At 62.6% G+C, this 18,619-nt stretch overlaps 1 protein-coding gene across 4 annotated transcripts in view; it reads right to left on the minus strand.

The window, feature by feature from the left end:
- The window catches only part of SHISAL1 (shisa like 1), an 81,137-nt gene that overhangs the window by 17,499 nt on the left and 45,019 nt on the right, over window positions 1–18,619 (minus strand). The gene's annotated exons all lie outside the window — the stretch shown is intronic.

Genomic DNA, 18,619 nt, shown 5'->3' on the forward strand with positions numbered 1-18,619 from the left:
AGCAGGGCCCGTCACCCCAGGGCAGTCCATGCACGTCAGGAACACTGCACCTCAGAGCAAAGAGTCAGCGAATGTCAGCTTTTGTTCTGCTTTCGTGGCACTCACATCGCGGTCACACAGGGAGCTCGCGTCCGTGAGGGCGGGAAGCCGATGGATCGGCCGGCTCCTGTCCCTGAGAGCCACCCGCCCCTGTCCTTGGGGGCCACCGGTCCTCCCAGGCGCCTTGCGGGTGGCCTGGCCCAGGGTCACCAATGCTCCTTTCCCTCAACACCAGTGTCCACACCTAAGCCCTCACCGGCCGCACCTTCTGCCAGGCCTGGTTGGGTGCTGGGGGCACAGACCTGAGCCAGGGGTGGGCCCTGCCCTTCGGGGCTCAGAGCTGCTGGGGGAGCCGCACGGGGACCCGCAAACAAGAGCGGGAGGTCCGCGCTGTGCCAGCGGGGAGTGCCGGGGGCCGTGCCTGGTGCCGAGGCGGAGGTGGGGCTCAGGGAGAGCCCTCGGGGAGCCGGGGGAGCTGGTGTCGAGCTGAGGCCCCGAGCAGAGTCAGGAAGATGAGGAAGGGACGCAGGGGGAGGGCACGGCCTGAGCCGAGGCCGTCCAGGGGCTCAAATGGTGCAGCACAGACGCTCCTGGCAGGGGTGAGTCTGGGGGGTTGGCGGCCACCAGGCACTTCCGTGCCAGGCGAAGGCACTGGGACGTGACCCTAGGGCCCCGAGAGCAGACGTGGAAGCCACCACTACCCCCCCCACCTCCCCGGCTATAATAAGGGGGGGGGTCGGGGCGGGGGTCAGGGGTCAGGGCGCTTGGGCTGGGTGTTTCTTCTGTGCCAGCGTTTTCCATGCACAGTCTCGCCGAGCTCTCCCACAGCCCTGCGAGGGGGGAATGTTACTTCCTCCGCGTACAGATGGGGACACTGAGGCTCGGGGGGGTCACGCAACCCGCGCACGTGTGGAGCCGGGAGGGCGAGCAGCCTGGGCCACCGGCTGCTGTGTGCGCCCATCGCTCTGACGCAGGGCAGTGGCCTGGCGGGCTGGGGGCAGGGAGCTGGGGGGAGGGGGGAGGGGGCGGGGGGCGGTGCAGAGAGAGCTGCGAACCGGCAGCAGCGGGGGGGAGGGGGACCCACCAGGATGACGAGTGTCCCAGCTGGTGTCTGCGTCCTAATTGGGAGGATAAGACAGAGCACCTGGCAATTTGAATAACAATGAACGCTTCCAGAAGGCTGAGAGAGTCGGTAACAATAACGCTTAGCTGACAGAGGCAGGAGTCAGGAGACCCAACATGACTCATTGCCTGGGGGGGGGGGGGGGGGGGGACCGCAGACAGTGCGCCCCTCCAGGGCGGGGGTACCTCCGTCTGCGTCTGCGTGGCACTGACCATATATCCACTGCACCCCCCCTGCCCCCCCAGCTCCGAGATGCAGGGATGCTCGGATCCACCTCTCACGAGGGGCAAACCGTGCAGGTGCCCGGAGTGAACCTTCGGGGGGTCGGGGGGCGGGGGAGAAGGCAATCCCACCTAGGCGAGAGCAGAGTCTCCCCCCCCACCCCACCCAGGGCAGAGCTCTGAGCCACAAAGGAGGTGGTCTCGGAAGGCTGCGTGGAGGAGGCGGCCTTGTGTAACACACACCTTCGGGAAGAGCTGGCTGGGGCCAACGCCGACGTCAGGCGCTCTAAGACTCATCTGGGAACTGCTGGGTCGTGGCTTCCTGGCGTCCTTCCCTGCTCTAGGCCAGGGCTGGGAGGGGAGCACGGGTGCGGGTCCCAGCTCTGCGCTGCCACGGTGGACCGGGCACGTGGCAGGTGGAAGGGCGGGCGGCACCCCCCCCCAGGTGCCTCCGGCACCCCAGTCACCTGCCGCTCCCTAGGCTTCCGGGAAAGGTGAGACGCTATCCCAGCAGACACCCTACTCGTGGACAAGTCAGACAAATTTTGTGTTTCGGAGGACGCCGGGTCATTTTAAAGGCAGACGATGGCTGTCCTCCCAGCGAATAGAGAGGCCAGACAGATGGGGGAGGGAAGGACGGTGTCTCTGGTGCCGGGTGCTGCCCGTAGCTTCCACAGACGTGGCGTTGTCTCTGTGTTTCAGGGAGCACGCCGACGGCACCGGGGGCAGGGGAGGCTGTTCGGGGGACAGGGACGGGGCATCATGGGGGCGACGGGCAAAGGGCAGGGCATTTGGTCCCCCACATCCCTACGGCTGGCCTCGATCCTCTGAGGACACCCCCTCTTTGAGCCTCTGGATCCCACACCTCCTGGTTTCCTCCAGCCTCCTGTCGGATGCTCCCCCCGACTCCTTTCCAGGGGTCCCTTCGTCCCCCCAAGAGCTCCCACACACTCCTTCCTCTCCCCAGGGGACCCCCAGCCCCTCAGACTCCACGACAAGTCCCGTTGACCAAGTCTAAGCTGGGCTGCAGCCCAGGCCTTCCTCTGAGACCCTCCTTGACTTGTCTGCGGCCCTAACATCACCCCCGTGATGCTCAAAGATGCTCACAGGCCTCCTGAACTTCAGATGTCCCTGCGCAGCTGGTACCAAAGCCACACCCACCCCGGGGTTCCCATCTCAGAATATCCCACCAGTACATCCCCAGCGGCTCCGTCCAGGGTCCCGGGTCTCCCCTTTGGAGCCCCCTCCTCCGTACCGCTCGCCAGCCAGTCTCAGGGGCGCTGTCCCCTGCTTCTGCCACAGCCCTGCCTGTGACACCCCGATGGCCTCTTCGCTGCCCGAGGCAACTTTTTAAAAGACACATCGAGCCACGTTCCTCTCCTCGAGGGGTGTCCCCTGTGCCCGGACTCCGAGCCCACTCATCACCGCGGCCCCGCATGATCAGCCCCGCCGATATCTCCGGCTCCTCCCTCCTGTGCTCCCCTTCTTCCCCCATCCCTGCGCCCCGACCTTCCTTCTGATGCACGGACGCCCCAGCTCTCTCCGCCTCGGTGCCCACGGCCTGTCTTACGTGGCAGGCCGCGGGGAGCCTCAGAGGGGCCGGTGGCCGAGGAGGGCTGACCCGGCATGCGCCCCGTGGATGCAGGGCTGGAGGCCGTTCTGGCTTTCGGGGGGCGGGGGGGGCTGAGGGTCCGTGGGGAGCTGGCTCCGGGAGCTTCGCCATCCAAGCCCTGCACGCGGCCTTGTTCCCGTCACTTCGCCCTCCTGACTTCTGGACGTTTCTCGGGGAGCTCGGGGGTCTTTAAACACCGACATCCTGAAGGTGAATTTTTAGTGCCACTTTGGTAAATATTTAATGCCACTGCTCGCGCCGGGAGATCTGCGTTCTGCATTAAATGCCACAAAGTGCTGGAGACGCTGTGTTCTTTTGTGCCGCCACCCCACCTCTTCCTGCCCGACGAAAATAAAGACTCCCTTTGCCTCCCGTCATGAATTTTTCAAGTGCTCTCCACATCCATTCTGGTCCCCGATCGGCGTCCCCATTAGGCAGATGGAAGGTCAGAGGCTTCTGTCACATGAGAGGAAAGCAAAGCCCCGGCAGGGACGTGGCTGTCCAAGGTTAAGCAGCAAGCCGGCCAGAAGGAATCCAACAGCAGCCATGCCTCCCAGCCCGGGGCTCGGCTCCGGGCACTGGGACGCGCGGGACTCGGGCCGTCCCTGCCCTCACCGCATCCAGCCGGCCCAGACGTGATAACAGACCGCGTGGGCCTGGCCGTCATGCGAGTGGGGAGCAGGGAGAGAAGAGAGGAGGGTGGGAGGCCTCAGGAAAATGGCCACCAGGAGCAAGGTTTTGAGGGAGGAGTAGGAGCTCGCCGAGGAGCCGGGGTGGGAACCCAGTGAGGTGACCAGGCTTGGCTGGGGCCCGACCCGTTCTGTGTACCCGGCCCTGGCTGGGAGCTCGGCCCGGGTCCGGGTTGCGTAAATCCTGGGGAAGCTAACGCGCCTCTAGCTCCCAGGGTTCTTTCTACCTTGCCCGTGACCGTCCACGGCTGCTGGTCCCCTGGCCCTAGCTCTGTCCAAATCTCTGCTTTTATGGTAACGCGCCCCTGAGCTGCTCCGATGCCCTGCCCCCGCCCCCCCCCGCCCCCGCCCTTCCTGTGCCCTCGGGTCGGGACAGAGGTGGCGGGAGGGGGCGAGGCTGGAGCCAGGGTCACACCCATGCACGTGAGCGTGCACACAACACACACATTTATGCACACGCACGGCACACAGACGTGGTATCAAACACACACACACGTACACACACACACACACACACACACACACACACACACACGCATGCCAGTCTCTGGCCTTCCTGGCTGGGACCAGAGCCGGGGGAAGGCTATGTATCACGGGCAACACGTCCCGAGTCTGCCCCTCTCTGGCTCCTGCTCACCGGGACCCGCCCCCGCCCCCGCCCGGGAGGCATGCCCTCCCCTGTCCCCTCGCGCACAGCCCGGGGGGGGGGGGCACCGTAGCCAGGCAACAGGCCCCCACCAGGCCACCTCCAAAACGTCCCCAAACTCGTCCCCCGCCCCCAGCCTAAACTACCAGGGTCTCCTCCCTGGGGCGCAGCAACGGCCTCCCCGCGGCCTCCTTGCCTCCACCCCTGCCCCCCACGGCAGGGGCCTGTCACCAAAGCTCCCATCTGGCCAAGTGGCTTCCCGCTGAAAGCGCTCTGCTGTCCCGGGTTTTCCTTGAACTGAGGGACACGCTCTCCCCCCATCAAGACAGCCGCCTCGTGGGGTCCTGGGTTTCCTGCCTCCTCCGAGGCCACCAACCATGAGGTGCAACGTCCCCGAGATCATGGCTGTTGGGGGAAGAAGCAAGCAGCGCTCCGTTAAATGGACACCTTGGCCGGGGACGCATGTGGATGCCAGAGGTGCCAAAGATGTGCCCCTCAGCGTCATGTTAGTGATGGCATCAGGCAGGGTCCTGGCGAGGACCCAGCCGCTGGGCTGTTACGGAGGAAGGCGCTGAGTACAGGAGCTTCTGTTTCCACACTCCGGGCCAGAAAAGGGGAGCCGAAGGCTGGGGTGGGGGGTGGTCACTCAGCCGCACCGGGTGGGGGAAGGGCCCATCTGCAGGGGCCCGGGGGCTGAGGGGCCGCCGAGGGGGCCTGGGGTCCAGGGAAGGGTCCTGCCTTCTGTGAGCGCCCCGGGGCATGTCTGTGGCCTGGGGTCGGCAGTCGGGAAAGAAGAGCCGGACGCAGACGGAAAATCCGACGACACACTGGGGCCCGGGGACACCTCCGTAGCTGTGCCTCCCCGGCTGTGAGACCACCAGGGTCTAGTGACGCTGTTTTGGGCTTCCTGAAATTCGGACGACTCTGGCCGGCCTTCCCAGGGAAGTGGATTCTGGGAGACGCAGGCCCCAGGGTAACCAAGCTGCCAACACAACAACCTAGCACAATATCCCCTTTTCTTGTCTGGTTGGATGAGCCAGGACAGAGGTCATCAGCAGCCTCGGCTGGGGGCAGGGACCCCTTTCCCTGCTCACAAAGGAGACAGCAACGGGCAAAGCGGAAACTTTGGAGGTCCTCCGCACATCCCCGGACGGCACCCCCCTTATTCCCCCGCCAGGTGGGAATTATCTGCCTCCCCGCTGGTGTCTCAGAGAGCTGAAGCAGCTCGTCCGAGGACACACAGCCGGGCAGCACAGAGCCGGGTGCCAAAACAGCCCAGGGGACTTCAGGCTACCACACCCAGCAATGCCTGAAGCCACAGGTCCCCATACTTGGGGGCAGGCGGGAGTCACTCCTGGAGCCAAAGCAATCTGCCAAGAAGCTCTCCCGGGCCTCCTCAGGGGCGCCTCAGAAACGGCAGTAAGACTATTCTGGAGGGCATTTATGAGGACCGGGCGCCCTCTCGGCCCTCAGGCGAGCGTTGGTTCCCATCATTCTGACGGCAGTGGGATGCCCACGCCGGGAGAGCTGTGCTGGGCCAGTAAGCATCTATTCTTGGAAGCAAATATTTTAGCAGTGAAGGCCAGAGTTTTAATGATGGAGGGAATAAGGAAGGAAAGTTCTCTGGTCCTCCCTGGCCTGCACTGATGGAGATGAATTCCTCCTTCCCCGGCCCTGTGGCGCCCGACCTGGGAGCCAGGCCCATCAAGAGCCCCTGCACTCAATGGTTTGGGGACGTATAATGGCTATGGGCCCGGCCGCGCTTCTCTTCGCGGCAATCTCGCGGTCCGCACGCCCCCCCCCCCGCCCCTCCGCTGCAGCCCAGGGACCCATAATGCGGGATTCCTGTCAAATTGACATGAAGGAACATCCTCCTTTCTCGCAGGCGATGTTCCCCGGATTCGTCCAGGCCTCCGTGGAAACATCTCTTTGTTAACTGCTCACTCAAAGCAGCCTCTTTGTCTAAACAGTAGCTGGCCGCAGTTACTGGGTTAGGGAATCTTAACTGATTCCAAACTATTGTGCCGACTGGGCAGTGTGGGTCCCCCCCCCCGCCCACCGTGGGGCCAGGTGGCCGGGAGCTCGGGCAGGACCGCAGGAGCCCCTCCCAGGGCGAGGCACGTCTGATGAGGCCATCCAGCAGCACGCCCTTGGCAATGGAGCGCCCTGTGGCTGAGAGCCTGCCCCGTGCCAGGCTCCTGGTGGGCACCATCGCCCAGCGTCCCCTTTTCACAGCCGGGCAAACAGGCCTGGGAGGAACAAGTGACTCGCCCAAGGGCACAGGGCCTGTGGATCTGGCCGGCTCGACTCACAGCCTTGGCTTGTCCACCCCACAGAGCTGCAATCCGGACCCGATGAACCTCCTTCTGGAACCTGGGCTCCAAGAGGGGTCTTGTGGACAGTCAAGGCCAGTCTGGTTCATCCTGGAAGTGCATCTTCAAAGAGACTCTTCCAAAACCCTCTCCGAGGTATACTCGCCCTGTGGCCGACTACACTGATTTTCCAGGCAAAGTGGTCAGGATTGATTTTCTGCGCATCACTGGCTGGTGTTCCTTGAGGGCGGGGCCTTGTCTTTCCTATCTTTTATTCCCTGCCCTTGGCCCTAGAGCACGGCCAACTCTCGGAAAGCACGTGCTGAAGGAATGAACGAATCGATGGGGTCTGGCCGCATCCTCAGAAGGGCGCACACGGGTTCGGAGAAGGAAAGGCGGAGGGGGCAGGCAAGTTGGCAAAGGGACTGGCCAAGGTGGTCCCTCCGGGGACCGAGGGCCAGTGGGACGACAGGAAGGTCTGACCAGTCCTCCTGGCTTCTCACCTCCCTTGCTTTCTTTGCTCCGGGAGGGACCGGGAGCTGGAAAGGGCTGATGAATCCCTTTCCAGGACCACCTTGCCTCTTGGCCCAGCTATCACTGCCCCGGACGCCGGTCTGTGGCTGTCTCTGGAAGTACTGGGGTCCCACTTTGGAAAGCACGTAAAGACACATTTGCTTCTCCACACTAAGATTCGCGCCCCGCTGGGGCAGGCAGATAGTGGGAGGTGCTGAACACAGGAGCATCTGAAACGTTGCGAGCAGTGAAATGTAACCAGGGAGCATTTGATGGCCAGTTCTCGAGAGGAAAAAGCCCTGATCTGTAACATCTGCTGCCCGTTTCCATGGTGCAAATCCTGTCAGCATGATGTCACCGGACTCAGAGTTGGGAAGAGATACACAGTAGCCAATATGAGTAAGTTTCACTGCACCCATACGATAAAAAGGCCCAAGAGCGCAGATGGTAGGAAATGTAGCAAAATCATTATTAGGAAGTGAAGCGTTTCGAATATCGATTACTTTCGTGTTTCATGTAATTTATTTATTTGTCAGCTCCTATCGGTTCATTGTTGGAGTGGCTGTCTTCAACACGGGGTCACAGAATTCCCGAAAATTTTAACTACCAGCTCACGTGAGTCAGTGCAAGGTGGCCCTGGGCACGTCTTGGCGATGTTTGTGCGTTTGTCTTTACGCGTACTGGGAAAAATGTAACTCTTAAACCAAAGATACTGTGAAAAATGTAACTCTTAAACCAAAGATACCGTTGCTTAGAGCAAGCCTGAGTTTTCTAAAGAAGCGACTTGATTTAAAGTCAATTAAAAATATATTAAGTAAACAGCATAGGAGAAGGGGAGACGCAGACAAGAGGAACAGCCGGGAGCTGAAGTTTGGGGACTAAAAGTGGCTTTCCGGAAAGGCCTTTAATTAATTATCAGCTGTCTTGGGGGCACGGTAACATAGATGGGCAACCCACAGGAGAGGAAATACAGTCAATTAACAGATTAACGGAAAGGTGTTCAGCCTCCCTAACAATCAAAGAAACGCAAACCACATAAAAATGAGGGGTGCCCCGCGCTCACAAGCCGCTGCTGGTGACAGTCCCCTGGGGAAGGAGGCTGGCGCTGGTACAAAGAACCATACAGCTCTTACCCCCTGACTCAATCAGCTCCCTGCCTGGAATGTATCCAGAGGAAATAATTCGAAAAAGGAAAATCCACAACCACTTAAGTGTGTTTACTGCTGCCCCTAACTTTCTGGAGTCCGCGGACAGGGCAAGTGGGGCTGAGGGAAGTGAGATCGTTTGCCCGAGGTTCCCCACTGCCAGGTGGAGGCACGTGGGAACCCAGCTCCCGCCTCTCTGCGCATTTGCTGTGAGATCTTCCAGGTAAAAGTTGTATTCGAAACAGCCCGTGCGTCGCATTTCCCCTTCCGAGCTGCTGGGTCCTCTGACGGGCGGAGGTTTCCGGAGGAAGGAGGCGAATAGGGAGCTGCCAGACGGATGGCTAGGGACACCTGGCCGCCTCGGGGCTCCGGAGAGATACCGAGGGCTGAGATGCACCTTCACAGGTGATGCTGGAGGAAAGATGGGGACCCCAACGCCAACTACGTGCTCCCCAGAAGCCACACAGAGCCAGCTCCGGGTCGGAACCCACACCGAGTTTCCGGCTCGTGTTGGGTCCGGGCCAGAGAGGGCTGGGTGTGCGAGCGCCTGGAGGCCTCACGGGTCCTCGGGGTCCTGCCCCAAGAGCGCGTGGGGCCTGACTTGCGCAGAGAACCCCCGTCACCCGGTCCGGCAGGGGGCCGCGTGCTCTGTGCGCGCCGCTCAGGGTTTGTTCTCCCGGCGGGAAAAGTACGGGCGGAGGCACTGCCTCCCGCTCCCAAAACGTGGGCTTTGCAGAGTCCGCTGGCCTTGGGTGTGAATCCCGGCTCGGCCTGTGCGACGCAGGACAAGTTGCTGACCCTCTCTGGGCGTCTGTTTACTCCCCCCCAGGTGCGGATGACAAGGTGTGCTGGGGACACGAAATGGCACTGCTTGCTACAGCTGCTTAGCTCCCAGTTCCTCGAGAAGTGGGAGGGCCTGTTATTAACAATAATAATGCAATTAACTCACTGACCTGACCCTTCACAGGGGCCTGCTGTGGGCGGGGCGCTGGGCAGAGGAGGACACATGGCGTTAAGCACTGACAACAGGGGCCGGGGGGTCCGGGCTGAGCGCAAGACGGACCCATCGCGACTCTCCTCGGGTCTCCTGACAGCAGAGGAGGCAGACACCAGGCAAGACAATAAACACAGCAGCAGGCGGCAAGCGCCATGAAGAGACGAAAGGGGGTGAGGGGGAGTAGAGAGGGGAGGCTATTTATAAAATAGGGAAACTTATTTAGACATTTATAAGATAGCACAGCTATTTTATTGGCCAGGGAAGGCCTCTCTGACCAGGTGACATCGGGGCGGGCCCCAGGTGGAAGGGAGGGAGGGAGTGGAGCTTCAGGCAGAGGGCGTGGCAGGTGCAAAGGCCCTGAGGTGGCAGGGAGCTCGGAGAGCTCCAGGAGCTGCAGGGAGGCCGGGTGGCTGGAGCCAATGGGGGAGATGAGGACAGAAGGACCGGGGAGGGGTAGCAGGACATGGGGCGGGCCGTTGAAAGGATTCGGGCTTCGTCTCCTAGCGGGAGTTGACTTATGTCTTAATAGGGCTGTTCTGCCGCTGTGGGGGGCAAAGGATAGAAGCGGGAAGAGATTTAGAAGGTGTTGCCTCAGTCCTGGCAAGGTGGACCAGATGGTTGGTTTCGGGAGAGGGGTGGGAGGGCGGATTCGGGGTCCGTTCCCTGGCGTCCCTGATAGGACGTTGACATGGTAAAGAGTCAGTCACCGGGCCCTCCGGTGTCTGAGGCTGGGGAGAAGAGGAGGGAGACGTGAGGGGCTGGGAGCCCTGGGGGGTGTTACCCAGGACCCGGAGCTCCCCAGGGCTCCCCATCTCTCACTAGCCTTTTCCATCCTCTGGGACTTAGCCTGAGCCGCATTCCGCCCGGACGGCCGTATCTCCACTTCCAGCAAACTCCTACTCATCCGTTGAAACCCTTTCTGGGTGTTGACTGCCCCGTGGCCAGCCAGTACTCGGCCCAGAGGGCTGCGGACCCTGGGGCAGCTGACGGCTGTCCTCAACATCACAGAAAGCCTGCCACCCCCTGACATGACACCAAGGGCGGGGGGAGAGGAGGGCCACTGGTAGAGCGGCTTCTGTGCGCCACAGTCTTCCACGCCTCCTCTTGCTGAACCAGACAGCGTGGATCCTACCATCCCGCTTTCCAGGTGAGGGGAGTGTGGCCACATCACCAGCTATCCAAAAATGGGGCAGCAGGGCGCCCGCCCGGCTCAGTCAGTGAAGCATCCGATTCTTGATTTGGGCTCAGGTCGTGATCTCGCGGTTCGTGGGATCGAGCCCCGAGGCGGGCTCTGCACTGAGTGCGGAGCCTGCTTGGGATTCTGTCTCCTTCTCTCTCTGCGTTCCCCGCCCCCAAAAGAAATAAACAGACTTTTAAAAAAATGGGGGAGCAAGATCTGAACCCAGGTCTGTCTGCCTCTCACAGCCTCTGCATCTGAACACTGTTTCCTGCCTTAAAAAAAAAAAAAAAATAGAGCTTCCTAGAAGGCAGGGCTGTCCTAACGCAGCAGGCGGCTTCTGGAGGAGTGAGCGGGTCCTTCCATCACTGGGCGTGCTTGGCTGGGCTTCCCTCCATCTGGGAAGCCTCTCGTCCTGGGGGCTGAGGGGCCCGCACGGGACACAGCGATGCTCTGAGAGCTGGACGGAGAAGGTCGGCAGGGGCGACGGTCAGAAGCCCCGGGTGGCCTGAGACGGGGAAGTGGGTCACTGACTTATGGACCATCATCTCTCAACGGACAATTAAGGCAGCCATTAAAGCAGTGTTATGAAAACTTCTCAATAATGCCGGCAGCTCATCGAGACAGAACGTTGTATTAAAAACCCTCGATGCGTGGCTCGATGTGCAGATGGCAACAGTCCTAAAACAGGAACAGTCGCAGGGGACAACGGGCTGCGTTTGTGGGGGACAGCCATCGGTGTGTCTGGTCCCCCGTGTTCTCCAGCGAGCACGGGCACTTCTATGATGGAAACTCAGGGGGCGCCCGGGTGGCTCGGTCGGTTAAGCCTTCTAGTCTTGACTTCCGCTCGGGTCACGATCTCACGGTTCGTGGGTTCGAGCCCCGCGTGGGGCTCTGTGCTGACGGCTCGGAGCCTGGAATCTGCTTCCGATTCTGTGCCTCCCTCTCGCTCCGTCCCTCTCCACCCTCTCAAAAATAAACAAATAAACTTAAAAACCAAAAAGGGAATTAGGCATAAAAGGAAACTGTGGCCACTCCCCGGTGGAGGGCTGAGGCAGAGGCGGCCGCAGAGCAGGGGAATAATAATGAAGACGCGTGACCAGGATCTCCGCGCTCTGGCTCTGGGCGGCCGGCCTTCCCCTCACCCTCTCCTGATGACCTCTGAGCCACCGGGGCCTGGCGACAGGTTGTAGGGACCTGTCCGGGTGCCGCGACCCAGGGGGGCCGACGTGGGATTCGAGCTGTGCACTGTCCGTGGCTTTCCCTCCAAACGGTTTCCTTCGACCCCTCCCTGCTGCTCCCTTGTCACAGTTTACTCAATGTTACAAGCGAGAAAATCTGCCAGCCCCAGTCACTTCGGATGTGGTCTGGTCCTTTCTTCTGGACCCTGGGGCCCAGTCTGTCCTAAGCACCCGAACTTAATCCTTTAGGTTGAATTGGGGTCTCTGGGTCTACGGTGGCCCTTGGGGCAGGGAAAGAGCAGAAAAAGAGAATGCCCTGAGCCCCAGAAAACTTTCAGGGGGGCATTTGTGGCCTCTTGTGGGATGTTATCAGTAAAGGGACTCTCACCAGAAAAAAGAACCTGACTATTCTACTAGAGAAGGGAACTTTGAGATGCACTCTGTTCCAGGACGGCTGTTCCCTGCCGAGACCCCGAGGGTCCCGGCCCCTCACCCAGGCCTTTGTTCATGTTCTTCTTCCCACCAGCAACGCCCTCCCTCCTTTACTTTTTGCCTAATTACTCCTCATCCTTGAAGATCGCCTCCTCCAGGAAGCCGTCCCCGATGCCCGGTCTGGACAACGCACCTTTGCGCTTTCTCCTATCACAGCTGGCGGTTCATCGCCATCGTCTGCCCCCGAGTCAGCCAGACCGTACGTCCAGGCGCCTGGCCCAGAAGAAGGGTGCGACCAGAACCGGACCCCACACCCTGGCTTCCTCCTGGCCCCTGAACCCTCCCCGGGGCCCTGGGTCCTGCCGTGGCTGATGGCGCCCGTGGCAGAGACCCAGCTCCTGCCCAAGGCTTCGTCGGGCGTCTGAGGTCCTCGACCTCTGCCTCCGGACTCCTGCCTGCCTTGTCCGGTCCGGCCCCCTGGCTGAAGGGACCAGACCGGAGACCGGGCCCTGACGGCCGAGCAGTTCTCCAGGCCGGTCACAGCAAGCTGCCTGTGTTCAAACGCTGGGTCTGCCAGTGACCAGCGGGGTGGCCCCGGGCCAGTGACCTAACCTCTCCGTGCTTTGGTTTCTTCACCTGCAAAACGCGGATCCATCAAATAAGTGCTTGAAAGCCGGGAACGAGGCAGCGAACCGAGCGGACAAAACCCCTTTTCTCGCGGTCTCGCGGGGACGGGCCAGGAACGTAGGGAGCCCTGTCTGAGTGCCCAGCGTGGCCCCGGCTTGGCCGTGATTTTAAAGCTGCTCCCTAGCACCGACCCCGAGTACTCCTCCTCGGGCCAAGCACCCGCGGGGTGAGGAAGGACAGGCCAGCTGGCTGGCGGTAAGGATGTGGTGCCTGGAAAGGCGTCGACATTCCCTGCAGCCCTACTGCGTGCTCAGCCCTGGGCAAGGGCCCCCTCCTTCGCTCCTCGTCAGCATTGCTGAGGGGAAGGAAGCGCTGAGACTCAGAGAGGGCCAGCAGCTTGCCTGAGGACACACAGCCGATGAGGCCTCTGGGTCTGGGCCCGTCACCCCCACCGTCCGTGGTGCTGCCTGGTCGTGGAGCAGCACCTTCCTGGGCTTCCACCAGAGCCGTGCGTGCCGCGGACACAGCTGGGGAAGCAGCAGGGATGTGCCTTCCGTTGAACTGGGCTGCGGTGGGAGGAGGCCAGGGCTCCGGCCTGGAAAGACAGCGGTTGCAGAGGACGGGTCCAGGGTTTCCTAGTCCAGCTGAGAGCCCCGAGGCTTGGAACTGCGCCCGCATGCAGACGTTCCACGTCTTCTGGATTCCAATCACGGAGGCCTCCCTGGTATTTGACGTGCGGCCAAGGAAAGAAGATACTTGGTCTCCCTTTTTGTCTTCTGACTTTCTGGAATTTCTTGCTGCTGGCTGGCGGCCTGCCAGAAACCGCACACCAGGGATCTGGCCACGGAGCCGGGGAGAAAAAAAGCGATGCCCGAGCTTTACTGGGAGGAAGGTTCTGGGGTCGGGCAAGCCTCCGGGGACCCCCGAGGGAGGCATACGGATGAGTTCCGTAAAGAGCCAGAGGGTGTTCTGGGTCCGGGAGGAAGGAGGCGAGAGCCGCTTGGGGGGGCCTTGCTGGCGGGCAGAGGGAGGCCTCTGGGCCGAGAGGGGCGGTACGTCGGGGCCGGGAGTCTGGGGCCGTCTCGGGTCACGTGACACACCTGCAGTCCTCTTGCAATTTCCGGGGTCGCTGCGGCCTTTTCTGGGGCTGTTTCTTCGGTCTGAAGTGGCTCTGCCCTTTTGTTCCAACCCCTCACGTCCCCGGGTCTGGCTTGATGTTGCCTCCTCCTCCAGGAAGCCCGCCCTGACTCTCCCCTCCCCTGCAGCTCATCATGGGCTCGCCCAGTTTCTCTGGGCGCTCTGGGCGACTGTGGCCGTTCTCTGTCCTGCTCCATCAACCCGGAAGCCTTCTAGGGGCAGGCCGCCCACCCCCCCACCACCACTTAAGGCACCTCAGGGACAGGTCAGAGCCTGATGTAATTTGGTTCCACGTGATCTCAAGCCACATGCGACTTCCTGTGCACACCCAAGGCCGCCCTGAGGGCCGTGGGGACCCGCCCCTCTCCTGCCTAGGGGGCCAGGTTATTCAGTGTCCCCCATGGGCGCCAGAGACAGCCCCCCCAGGCCCCCTGGGCTCCTTCTGCCGATCTGGGCCCAGAAGTCTCTCCGAGACCACCCTGCAGAGGAGCTCCCGGCTCGAACAGGAGGGCTCTATCCCCACTCTTCTAGAGGCGGTCCCCAGACTGGCACCATCGGCATCTCCCAGGCCCAACCCAGACCATGCCCTTCAGAACTGGCAAATCCAACAGGACCCCAGGGCACTGAGTGCCCACTGAAGCCTGAGATACACAAACAACCGTCTTCCCGGGCCAAGTCAGGAATTTCCCCCTGAGCTCTGAAAGACCGAGAGGCCCCGGGGGCTGGCCAGCCTCCTCTCCTCCCGTCGCTGCCCATCCCATAACCCCCCCCCCCCCCCCCCGCCCACACCAGGCCTCGGGCCTCTAGGCCTGACCAGGGCTCTGACTTCAGGGAAGGTTTTGAGGGACGAATAGGAGTTCCCGGGGAGATGCGGAAGAAGACAAGAATAGCACGGGGGGAAGGGAACTGCGTGTAACGTGTAACGGCAGGGAGGTGGGAACTGGCAAGGGCCAGAGCGGGGCCGGGCCCCCGGCCGAAGGAGTGCGGCTGGGGGCGACGTAGGCAGGGGCCTGTGGCGGTTGGCTCAGGGTCCTGCTTGCTTCTGGGAGGCCCGGGGCTGGGGAGATCCGGCTCAAGCTTACTGTGTGGCCTCGGGCCAGTCGCTTACCCTCTCTGGGTCTGTGTTTGCCTTTCTGTAAAGGGGGCGACAGCAGTCACACAGGCCAGCCGGTGGAAGTAATGACGGCGGGTGGCATCTAAACGGGGTGCGGGTGTGGCTCCCGGCGCGTTTCAGAGGGAGATGAGCAGAGCTGCCCGGGCTTCAGAGAGAGAGCTGTGGGGTGGGGGTGGGGGCGGGGGCTGGGGGGCCAGGCTAGGGGCTGAGGCCCTGGGCGCGGGAGGGCGGGGACAGTGCGGGAGGCTGGGGGCCCAGGTGGGCATCGGTCCTCACGACGGCACTCTGAGGTCAGGCTGCCCTTGTGTCCGTTTTACAGGTGAGGAAACCGAGGCTCCGGCAGGCGAGGCAGCCTTCAGGGGCCGAGCTGGGATTCGAGGCAGGTGCGTCTGCCCCTGTGTGGCTGCTGGCTCTCGGCCAGACCCGCCACAGCAGCAGCGAGGAACGCGGGCCCGCGCCGGTGACGGCAGGGATGACGGCACCACCCCTCGGGGACTGTCCTGGCGGCCACGGGCACACAGCGCCACGTGGAGGCACCCGTGCTGGTGCGGGCGGCCCCCCAGCTGCCCCGTCCTTCTCCCTTAGGCCACAAGGGCCCCCGGGGTGGCCACCGGCACAAGGAGAGCCGGCCCGAGGGCTGGCGCGAGGTGACGCAGGTGCGCCCCGGCTCCAGCGGCGTTTGCCAAGCACCTGCTACGTGCCCTGGACACCAGAGGCAGAGAGAGGTCCCTGCCGCGGTGTGGGCTGAGGTCCTGGCCCACGGAGATGGTGGCCTGGTATCAGTGATGGGACTCGCCAGAAGGTGGGAGGCGCTGGGCCAAAGACAAACCAGGGGGAGCAGGTGGGGGGCCCTGGGCCTGGGAGGGGGCCGGAGCACGGCAGGTGCTGGGGGAATGCTTGTGAATGTGGGAAGGAACCTAGAGGGGGAAAGAAGGGGGAGGGAGGGAGGGGGTAGAAGGGAGAGATAGATGGGGGAGGGGGGGACAGAGGAGGGGGAGGGAGACAGGAGGGGGAGGGAGTCAGAGGAGGGGGAAGGACTCAGGAGGGGGAGGGAGACAGAGGAGGGGGAGGGAGCCAGAGGAGGGGGAGGGAGACAGAGGAGGGCGAGATAAAGGAAGGGGAGGGACACAGAGAAGCGGAGGGAGTCAGAGGAGGGGGAGGGAGACGGGGGTGGGGAGGGAAGAGAGAAGGAAGAGAGGAGGAGAGGGAGGCAGGGGAAGGGTCCTGCTGTCTGGGGAGCTTCTGGAGCACAGGGGGGGCAGGGCGACCGACAGAACAGGCAGGTGTGAAGGGCGCCTGTCACCACTCTGAGGAGGACGTGAGCCCGGGCAGCAGCGGGGCGCCTGGGGGGACTGAGCTCGTGGAGCTCGACCGCCAAACCTCCTGGTCTGAGTAACCTCTGAAGCCGGCTCCCCGCGAACAGAGGTCACCCCCGCCCCGCCCCGAGCGCCCCAGTTTGCACACGGGAGAATGGGGCACACGATCCTCACCCCACAGGGCAAATAGGCAACGACATCAGCGGCACGTGGCTGGCGGCTTCCACGTCCCCATCCGCCCTGCAGGGCAGGACCCCGACCCCGACCACGTTGAGTCACCCACCTGTGACCCCGAGAATCCACAAGCCCCCGGGGCCAGGCAGTAGGCCAAGCCCCTCCTCCGAAGGATGCTCCCACTTAACTCCCAAGGTGGACATGCCCCCCGGTACGTGCATGGGGGAAACTGAGGCGGGGCCGGTGCCATGCCTTGCTCAGGTCACAGAGCGATGCAGGTGGGTCTTGAACCGGGACCGTCAGCTCCAGCCCCAAACACGCTAACAGTGCAGGGACAGCAGGGGACAGCCGATGGGATCTGTACCCAACGGGGACGAGCTGGCTGCTTGGGGAACCCAGGGTGACAATCTGGAGGTGGCAGCAGATTCCAGCTCTCGCTCTGGGAGGAGCACTGAGCACGGCCCTCCCCCCACTCCCTCCCCAGCCACACGCCCCGTGTCGCCTGACGACGCCCTGGTGGCCACGCTCACGGCTCTCTGCCCAGGACGCCCGCTCAGCCCTGCCCGGGCCGCGCCCCTCCCCGCCCCGCCGCTGGTCACATCTTCCAGTGTCACTGACGTCTTCCGCCCAGGATGGGGCCGGGGGCTGATGGGGAAGCATTAGCCCCGCTGAACGGTGAGAAGGAGGGTGGCTTCGCCCACCGCGTCCTTTCTGCCAGCACAGAGGACCGCGGCCTGATCCCCGCTCCGTCACCGGCCGGTGGCTTTGGGGAGGCTCCTTCACCTCTCCGCCCATGGGGTCAGAGCAAGAATGGGACACCGCGAACGCGGAGCCAGGGCCACGGCGGGCGCTCCGCGGATGACGCCAGAACCGTGGGCATCCGCCAGCAGGCCGGCAGCCGACGGTCTCGCCAAGGCCACCCCCTCTCCCCGTGGTGGGTGACGTGGAAGCCCGAGCAGGGAGCCCCTCGCCCAAGCTCACGCCGGGTGTCGGGGGCACGACGGGAGCCACAAGGCCACCCGGTGTGAGCCCTCCATCCCCCGTCACACGCTCGCCGGCTTCTGATGGTCTGTTTCGTGAACGCGCATACGGTTACGGGAGCGCCCCTCGGAGGCCACAGCATGGGAAGCGGGGGGGCGGGGGGGGGACACGAAAAGCCTCCGAGCTCCTGGGTGAAACGTCTCCCACTCAGCACAGCTCAGGGACGCGAGCTCAGTCTCGTGTCTGGACTTTATGCACGGTCCCCGTGAGCTTTCTCACGAAAACTTGGCCGCTCGCACGAATGACATTGTCCAGTGGTTCCCAAACTGTGGTCCCTCAGGTACCCCGACCCCTCCAGAGTTTTCCGATTAGCAGGTTCCCAGGGATTTATTTCGACAGACGCCCCAGGTACGGCTGCCGCCAGAGACCCATATTTCAGAAAACCCCACCATCGGGGCCAGGTCTGTAGGTTTGTGTGGGCCCCCGCCTTTCCGCCCCGTTCCTCGGGGTCCTCCACCCATCACCTCGATATCACCAGCGGCCCGGCACGGGGGAAGGGCCCAGAGGGCCGGCTCGGCCGGTACCTGCCAAGCTGAGGTGCACGGGGCCGTGTTTTTGTCTCCTGCACGACAGATGGGGCAATTATTCAATCAATAAGCTGATTTAAGTGCCTCTTCAAGAATTATTCAAGTCATTCATTATTGAAAAGGTCAGTACCTGCTAGCTATCTAACGATCATTCACTAGCTTGGTCGCATCTCCGGCAAGGAAGGACCAGTCGTTAACTGGGCACCTACTGTGTGCCAGACATTTAATTTAACCCTCGGAGGGAGCTGGCAGGGGGCTTTGGGACGATGATCGGGAAGGTGACTTGCCTGAACGCGTTGCTGGGGCTCAAAGCCGGGTCGGGTTTCCCGCAAGGCTCAGAGACTGTGGGAGGGACCTCGTAGGCTGGGCTCAGTGGGAGGATGTGCCCCAGTCCCACGTGACCATGGCTGCAGCCCATCCCCACATCAAACCTCCTGACTGGGATGTCTGCCCTCTGCGTGGCTCTCGTCTCTTCTGTGGGTCTCCCTCACGCTGGGCTCCTGCTCCAAAATGTACAGCCCGCGGGGCACCTGGGTGGCTCCCTCAGTTAAAGCGTCCGACTCTTGGTTTTGGCTCGGATCACGATCTCGCGGTTT

The sequence above is a fragment of the Prionailurus viverrinus genome, chromosome B4 (genome assembly GCF_022837055.1).
Source record: "Prionailurus viverrinus isolate Anna chromosome B4, UM_Priviv_1.0, whole genome shotgun sequence".
Taxonomy (NCBI): Eukaryota; Metazoa; Chordata; class Mammalia; order Carnivora; family Felidae; genus Prionailurus; species Prionailurus viverrinus.